Raw genomic sequence first — 9,742 nt, 5'->3', positions numbered from 1 at the left:
ACAGTGAATATTAGCTTGCCAGAAATGTGTTTATCTATACCATTGTATTGAATTTTGTATCATAAAGTCAAACTAGGTATTTACTACTAATGATTTACTCTGTGGGGTGTCTTTGATCACTTGCATGGGGTAACATTGACCATAATGACACATAGTTGATTATTGTCTGATTATGTCACGGTACTTGTTGAGTTGAGGCTGATAATTGGATCTCTTCTTATGATAAATATTGAAACAATTGCAAATAAAGTTGGTTTTTTGAAGATGGTAATTTTTATTCTTGATCAAAGTAACCTCAAAATAGCGTTAAAGAGTTGTAATATTTGACTCTGCGAACCATTTTTTTTATCTTTTCTTGAGATAAAATACTTTTGTAAGGAATTACAGTCGATTATCATTAAAAAAAATATAGTGTATCAAAGTAACCCTTGTCAGTTTAAGTTTGATCACATCTTTTTTTTTTCTGCGTACATTATTTTATTTATTTATTTATTCTTTATTGCACATAAAACACTAAGTACAAATGGTGGACATAATGCCTTAAGGCCTTCTCTACCAGTCAACCACTGGGTTAAAAAGAAACATTTGATACGTGCAGGCATCGTGACAGAAAACAATAATCCTGATATCACTTATTTTGTTACCTTTTTATATTTTTAGCAGGAAAAGACTTAAAAAGTTGATGGTCCCATTTTTTTCTTTCTTAGTTACGTTACGTTGACCAATTTTGGAATTTATAGTTCTCTTACTCCTACATTTAATGGGTAAAAATACCCATTAAATGTAGAAACAAGAGAAGTTTAAATTCCCAAATCGGTCAATGTAACCCCAGTTTACGGTAGACACCGTCAACCTATTCTAATAATTATCTTTTTATTTGAAAGAAAATTCGTTACGATACTAAAATATGCAATCTAAGATAAAAATGCTTTTCATATAGTTACAAACTTAGTTCAGATTTTTTTGTACAACTTTTAAAAATTGTTCTACATATCAAGTTCAAAATAATTTTCCTAGAAAGTCTTATTAAAATTCTGCTTTTGAGATTTTTTCATATTTGAGAAAACAGCCCTTATGGCCTGAAATACGGCATACGGCAGTGATATTGACATTGACATATGCTTTTTCGTATTTTGATGGTATTTTGACTGCACTGTATTTTTTGCCATGCTAATTTGAACCTTATCTTTGAGCGATGTTTTTTAATTTTCAGTTACATCACAGATGTTTATGACATGACATCTAGGTATTTAGCCATTTAAAAGAAACTACAAGGGGCTTTACAGACGTGGCGACTGCAACTGGTACAGGGCCTAAGCCATAATTTAAAATTATATTGTGATTTTTATATGTATTTGTGTTTTATTTAATACTAAGTATGAGTTTCAACATTTTCAACTCAAGGAACTGAAATTAAGAGAAGAGACTCGGAAATTGGGTAAGATCAAGAGTCTGATGCAGATGGCGATGGCGGTATCGGTATTGGATAAGATATGCGTCGATATTCCTTGGGCCTATTGCATAACAATTTACAACTTGTATTACAAGTGGAACTCTCTTTCTTATAAAATGAATTGTAGGGGGACTACCGCTTGTAATATGAGTTGTAAATTGTTATGCAATAGGCCCCTTGTCTTTCTTTGTGTCTCTGACTTGACTGCTACTAGCTCTGTACTCTATTCATTAGGTTTAATTTTATACACATGCTTTATTTTTGTATTAAAATAAATGATAAAAAACCTAACGACCAAAAAGAATAAAGAAAATATCTGATAGTCTTTAATACAACCCGTATATACGTAATGCGCAGCACAGGCAGGCAATTATGGTCGCGCGATAAGTGATAAAATAGCAGGCCGTCCCTATCGCACTATTTCTAAGTGCGATAGGGACGGCCTGATATTTTATCGTCTATCGCGCGACCATGCTTCCCGTACAGGCCTCTGAAGACCTGCAGGGCAATCATGGTCGCGCGATAAATGATAAAACATCGTGCCGTCCCTATCGCACTTACAAATAGTGCGATAGGGACAGCCTGATGTTTTATCATTTATCACGCGACCATAATTGTCTGCCTGGAGGTATCGGCCTTCACACGCGTCTTTGATTAATGTTTTGCAGAGATAGGCAGGCTGACGATTTTTTATCTAAATGTAGAAAAGTAACGCAAAATGAAGTGCAAAGTAATTTGAAAAACACCTAGGTAAACAATCAACTGAGTAAGGAACGTTATCTACATATTTAGGTAAGTAAATTAAATTCACATGAGACATGAACAGAGGAGGAAAGCTAGATTACACGGATTTTATCTCTGTCTTCTTATAAGCGAACCTTTTTACAGTTTTAATTTTTCAAAGGAGGTCAGTAGTTAACTACAAACTCAAAATAACGCCCGTAAAAAAATTAAGGGTCACTGACCTTTCACAGTAAATTGAGGTAGTGTGAGTGAAGGGTGTTTGTGTGTGTAATGGGGTAATTTGACAGATTCTGAAAATTCTCCCTGCTCTACCCCCTCTTAACTATGCCTATACAAATAACCCACATTTACTGATGTATGGAATTACAACTCTTCCCATTCCTCTATGGTTTGGGTCAAAACTTAGAAGCTAAATTTGATTCACTTCCCGGTTTCCGATTGAGCTGAATTTTTGCACACATACGTAAATCACGTGACAATGCAATAGTATGGTATCATGGAGCTGATCTGATGATGGAGCAGAAATGTGGCCATAGGAACTATGTTATGAAACGTCGTATCCAAATCGAGTAAGGGGTTTTTATAAAAGTCTCGGAAAGCCCTTAGTACCTTTCATTCAAGAGTCATCTACTATTCTTGAAAGAGAAGTACGGTCGGCGATAAAAGATTGTGCTATTTTTTTTTTAACTTATTAATTTAATTATTATGATTCCGCCAAAGTAACGTTTAGGAAGGCACGCGTTTCATGAAGACGATTGTCCGCGGAGCCCTACATTTTTCAAATTTGCCGCCATTTTTAGTGCCAAGATTAGGTTGGTCCTCCATATCTATCTACTCGTAATCTAAGGCAGAAAAGCATTAGGTAGTTGTGTGACCACCTCCTGCACTCATGTTTTGTGTGCATCTGCATTCGTTGTGGCAAGTGCCGAGCTGCTATAGGACTACGAGTCCCGCACCGCCGTTGATGAAATCATCACTATAATAGTCATCATCATCAACGGCGATGCAGGACACATTCTACTCATAAGCGTACCGTGGCAACAAAAAAACTATAAAAGATTGTGTGGCCTACTGATGATGATGTGTGGTGGTATAATAGTTATTTGTTATACAAGGGGGCAAAGTTGTATTTTAACGCCGAGTGTGGAATTGAGAAACGAGCAAGTGAAAGGATTCTATAGTTGAACCACGAGCGAAGCGAGTGGTTCGAGAACAGAATCCTGAACTTGCGAGTTTTTTAACACACGAGAAGTAAAATACATTTGCACCCGAGTGTAACACAAAACTTTTCCCCTCACTATAGCGAGGAAACTACAACGCAAAAAATGCGTTTATCACTGCTTCCAGTAGTTCCACAGGTGGTAAATCATCTTTATTACTAGATTCACCTACTTTTATCAATTTTAAAGCAGTTAATTTGACTTTATTCAAGGTCAAATTACTTTACCTACTAGTGGATAAAATACGTTTTTACCCGCTGGTATTAAAGGACAAAAAACGTGTTTCCGAGCTAGTGAGGGGAAAAAAGACTTTCCTTATTTTATTAGGAACGCTAATCTTAGTAAAGAACTGGATAGATCCCTGTGCGTATTTTGGAAACTTCGGGTAGATTTTTCTTCATAGTTGCGTAGTTTATTACTGTTCTTCTTTCTTTTCTGTGAATTATGTGATCCTTTATATTATTAACACACATTTTCTTTGTTAAACTCACAAAATTAAAAGAAAACGGCAGACAAACCGAAAATTTGTTTTGACAAGTAACTTTTTTTTTATTCGTTTAATAATGGCTTTCTGCTACCAGGGCACTTTGCCAATGTCAAGTAAATTACAGAGATATATAAAACAGTATAGGTAGTTTTTTTGCTAACGAGGCCTTCGCGATGCACTGGAGGATAGCTGGAGCAGCAGTACAAAGCATGATGGCGGCCGGGACCACGAACTGCCGAGTGATGTCCGTAGAATTGGTTAATTCGTATCTCCAAAAGAATTCTTCATTAAATGCACTCTTTGCGCAGGCTATTCACTGCATAATATCCTATCAAACTTATACATTAAACAGCAGAATGCAAAAATAAAAAAATATATCGAAGGACGATCCGCCATGTTCCACGGGTCAAACGAAAGCACCCTAAAGAAAAGGATGCATATAGTTTTCGTTGTTCTTATTTACTGACAGACTTGTTTGACAGAGTCTATAATATACCTAAATCAAGTTCTGTGGTGGCAACTGGCAACATTGTAGTGCGATCCCTTTCAAATCAATATGTGAGAGAAAATGGGACGACACTATTTCTATTCTTTTTGGTCAGACAATAACAATGGTTAAGTTAACCAGAAGACCAGAACTACATATTTCTGTTCAGGCTTTACTAAACATCCTTCCCAGGCCTTCTCCTTCACAGGAGGGGTTCTTACAGAATAACTTTAATAGTACATTACGATACAAGTGCGTAAAAAAGGAAGTTCGAAACGAGTGGCGATAAATTAAAACACGACCGAAGGGAGTGTTTTAAATCGACACGAGTTACGAATTTCCTTTTTGCACGTGTATCGTACGACGTTTTCCAGTACAGATTATGGACCTTCGAAGTTTCGACCTGACATATAATGAACCACTTCTCGCACTAGTGCGTAAAAAAAACACCAGCTGTACTGAAAAATAATTAAACTTTGCAATGTAATTAATGTTAAGTACCAAAAAGTTAGAAATAATAGTACATTACGATACAAGTGCGTAAAAAAGGAAGTTCGAAACGAGTGGCGATAAATTAAAACACGACCGAAGGGAGTGTTTTAAATCGACACGAGTTGCGAATTTCCTTTTCGCACGTGTATCGTACGACGTTTTTCAGTACAGATGAGCTTCCGAAGTTTCGACCTGTTATATAATGAACCACTTCTCGCACTAGTGCGTAAAAAAAACACCATCTGTACTGAAAAAGGCTTTTTTATTTTATTTTTCATTTTATTATTTTTATTTACTAACATCATTAGGCCTTTGCGTTTATTGTAGACGATTTACACATTGCTGCTTTGACAACGGGTTTGGTGACTGTGGATTTGGAGAGCGGCACGACCTGCCACATTTTTGTCAGAGATAACTCATACCACCAGAGTACGTAACCGAATGGCACAAACGCTCACGAAACGAAACGCTCTTAGATATCTATCTCTATCGTTCTTGCGTATTGGCGCGACAGAGCTAGAGCATTATTTGCAAAAAGCTTTTTTGGTATGGCGCCAAAAATTTATAATAAGTTACCTAAAAAGATTTTACAGATTAATAATGTATTAAATAAATTTAAAAATATACTGTACAAATTCTTAGTAACTAGAGCATACTATTCTGTGCAAGAGTTTCTCTCAGATTCGGGAAATTTTATTACTTTTTAACTTGCCATACATATTTTTTACTAGGTATATAATTTTAGACTAATTGTTAAGACTTTATAGTTTTTAAAGCTACATGTTCTCTGTAGCCATAATATAGTATTTGTATGCCATGTGGCGAATCGTAGTAATACTTTTCTACACATCGAAGACCTACTGTTGTACCTATGTTTGACGAATAAATGATTTGGAATTTGGAATTTAGAGCTAGACTACCTTCGTTTCGCGTCGCAGAAATGCCATTCGGCTATGGCACCTGAGGTTCCAGTCTCAGTTTGCTTCGTCGCACAGTTCTCCCCTCCACAACACGCTTTCTCCATTGACCACGGTCTTCAGCTAGTTTCCCAGGCTTGATGGTCGATTTGAAATGCTGACATGTCTCGCTTAACAGTCTTTGAAGCGTAGCATAAGTCTTCCAACGTTCCTTTTACGGCCCAGCCATTGGTCTAAGCGCGACAGCGGTGAGCGGCAGCCATACGTGCGAATGAAAAGTTCCATCGCTATGTCTCGCTCCAATGTATGGCCGCCGCTCACCGCTGTCGCGCTTAGACCACAGAATATATAATAGTACAAGTACAGAAGGCCCACTGCTTTGATGTTCACGAAATGCCGCCTTTTAAATGCCTACAAAATTCTAACAAAGAAACGAGCCGCACGTGCGCAGCGTCGGACGATAGGGTTGCCTATGGATTAAAACGAATTAATACTTCAGATGAAATGTATGCTATTATATTCCAGTCTTGGGTACTTTCTAGGTATATATATACAGTATTTATATATTTTTGTTTAAGTCCCATTGAACAAACCTCATTGAACTTCTCCGTGGGACTTAATCAATAGTAGATCTGTGTAAGATTGTCCTATTTTATTCATGATGTCTAAATAACTAAGCACCATTAGCCATTCACACGCGGACATCGCATATAAAACTTTTAAAAAACTCGCGACGTACTTAAAGTAACAATAGAAAGTGTGAACGTGCGTTCCGTGAGAACTCGCGCCACCCCTGATTAGGCCGCGAACTCGCGGCCGCCAGCATGTACTTGTAGCGCGGCGATAGAATCGCGGAGTGAGCCGCCTCTGCTTAGACCAATGTCGTGGCTGGGCTATCGCTTAGCAAGACACGTCGAGGTATTATCGAGGGCTACTAACATACTAACATAAATATGCCAAGTCACAAGCATAACATTTGCATCACATGCAAATCGCCCACGAATCTTGCCTGAATTTTTATAGGAATTATGTCCTGCGCCCGACGTTTGACGTATGACGGCCATTTTGGCTCGTTTATGACGTCATAAATAACGCCCGTCTGTCTGGCTGTGACGTGTGAACTGGGGTTTTATTGCTTATCTGTGGATAGTTTTGCACGATGTGACCTATATATCTTCCTATATTATACACCGTGTTTTTTTGTTATGTTCGAAAAGTACTTTTTTCGTTTACATCCATACTAATATTATAATTGTGAAAGTGTGTGTATGTTTGTTTGTCCGTCTTTCACCTCAAAACGAAGCGACGAATTGACGTGATTTTTTAAATGGAGATAGTTGAAGGGATGGAGAGTGACATACGTTACTTTTAGTCTCTATCTAACGCGAGCGAAGCCGCGGGCAAAAGCTAGTTCATAATAAATGAATTATTAGTGTGAGGGGACCATAATAACATTAAAGTGGGTGGGACAGTACTCTCTACCTCTGGCTTGCCTTGGCTGGCCGTCCAGAGTGGAGTCGTTAGGGCTACATGCCCCAGGGGTGGAAGTGAAAATTTGCATAAGACGCGAGTTGATACAGTGGCTTGTCAGCCACTGGGCAGAAAGCGGTGTACACCTCTCGACATCCTTGAGTTCTCACACCGGTGTTGCCCTTGAGCCATCTTGGATGTCGCTTTTTGTGGGGACGAGTCACCGTCTGCCGGAAATAAAATTGGATACCGTTTTATTAGGCAGGCGTCCGGTTTTTTATCCATAGCCCAGTATTTAGTCCATCACTTTCATCAAAATAGACCAGTTCATTTTAGATTCCATTAACTCTCAAATAGTCCTTACACCCTGGTGGGTGTTGCCTCTGCGTGTGTCCCATGATACGGGCAAGGGCAACATCCGCTCGGTGTACCCCTTACATTTCATTAAAGTGTCGAATGGGCCTCTACGCGTTGGCTTCGGCCCCGCGCACGCCTCCCAAAGGCCCGGAATACCATTGTTCCGAGATGGGAAAGACATTAAATGATTAAAGTTAGAGGGTGCACCAACGGGCGACTTTTCGATGCGACCATGTATGGGCTAGTATGAAAGTGCGCTCACGAAGCGACGCAACTTTTCATACAAGTACGTCCATGCGACAAAAAAGTTGCAGCGAAAAGTCGCCCGTGTGCGCGCCCTCTTAGGGTGCGCGCCCACGGGCAACAAAGTTGCTCGGCGACTTACGTATTTGTATGAAAAGTTGCGTCGCTTCGTGTGCGCACTTTCATACTAGCCCACAGACCGATGATGTGAGCGACAAAAAAGTCGCCGCCAAAAGTTGCCCGTGTGCGCGCTTTCTAAGGCACATATACATATATGAAAACAAATAACATTTCAGTAATTCGTTAATTTTTTTTTAATAATTCGATCAAATCAAATCAAAATATTTAGTTGCTAAAAGTAAGCACGGGTATATGCATGAAAATACAGTAAAAAACCTTATACTGGTATACGATAACCGCAAGACCGTTTTCACATTATCCGATCCGATATCGGATGTCGGAAGGATTACAATAGAAAAAATCCAAGATGGCGCCAGTACTGTATGGGATATCGGTTCGACATCCGATATCGGATCGGATAATGTGAAAACGCACTAAGAGTAAAAAACGTTTTCCCCTCACTAGCTCGGAAACACGAGTCCTTTAATAGCAGCGGGTAAAAACGCACTTTATCCACTAGTGGGTAAAGTAATTTGACCTTGAATAAAGTCAAATTAACTGCCTTAAAATTGATAAAAGTAGGTGAATCTAGTAATAAAGATGATTTACCACCTGTGGAACTACTGGAAGCAGTGATAAACGCATTTTTTGCGCTGTAGTTTCCTCGCTATAGTAAGGGGAAAAGTTTTGTGTTACACTCGGGCGCAAATGTATTTTACTTCTCGTGTGTTCAAAAACTCGCAAGTTCAGGATTCTATTCTCGAACCACTCGCTTCGCTCGTGGTTCAACTATAGAATCCTTTCACTTGCTCGTTTTTCAATTTCACACTCGGCGTTAAAATACAACTTTGCCCCCTTGTATAACAAATAACTATTTACCCACACCAACTGGTAAAGGCTTTCTTTGCTATTCGAAAACAGATAGCAAAATTGCATTTTATCCACAAGGGGGCAAAGTAATTTCATACAAATTTTAACTCGATGTCTTAATCTGGCTGCTAAATTTTACCTATAAATGATGATTTTGAATCATAAATATTGAATAAATTGATGGATTTGATTTATTTTGATGTTTGATAGTCAGTATTTTGTTCGTGTTGGTGTGGTGAAAAATGTTGTGTTTCACTCGGTGGCAAAGTTTGCTTAACCTTCGTGAAAAATTCATCGTTTTCATACATAATAAATGAATTAATTAGTGTGAGAGGCCCTTAAGAATACTACTCAAGTTAGTGTCAAGTGATTGACGGCACATGTCAAAATAAATAACATTGGGATGTGGTAAAGGCTGTCACACACGTGTTGAGTAATTATTTTTATTAACGCTAGTTTCTTAGAGAAATTAATTGTATTTGATCTAAAGAACCATCCCGTAAAGTTAACGGAATTCAATAAAAACAGGGTGTATTATGAATTTTAAGACTGAGACTTAATTGTCTGTCGCCGGCTCCATTTTTTTAAACGCCTGGGGACCGCTTTTAAGTCTCACGCGTTCGAATTCAGAAAATTGTCACTGAAAGTAATAAGCAAGTCACCGTTTTCAACCGGTATTTTAGTGACAAAATCACGTATGTGAGATTCAAAAATCGCCCCCATCGTCTGTACCTACTATTCAAATGCATCACTAACGGCCCAGCCACGACATTGGTCTAAGCGCGGCAGCGGCGAGCGGCAGCCATACGTGCGAATGAAAAGTCCCATCGCTATGTCTCGCTTCAATGTATGGCCGCCGCTCGCCGCTGTCGCGCTTAGACC

This window comes from Leguminivora glycinivorella, chromosome 26 (genome assembly GCF_023078275.1).
Source record: "Leguminivora glycinivorella isolate SPB_JAAS2020 chromosome 26, LegGlyc_1.1, whole genome shotgun sequence".
NCBI classification, from domain to species: Eukaryota; Metazoa; Arthropoda; class Insecta; order Lepidoptera; family Tortricidae; genus Leguminivora; species Leguminivora glycinivorella.
Note: the sequence above shows the minus strand (reverse complement) of the source record.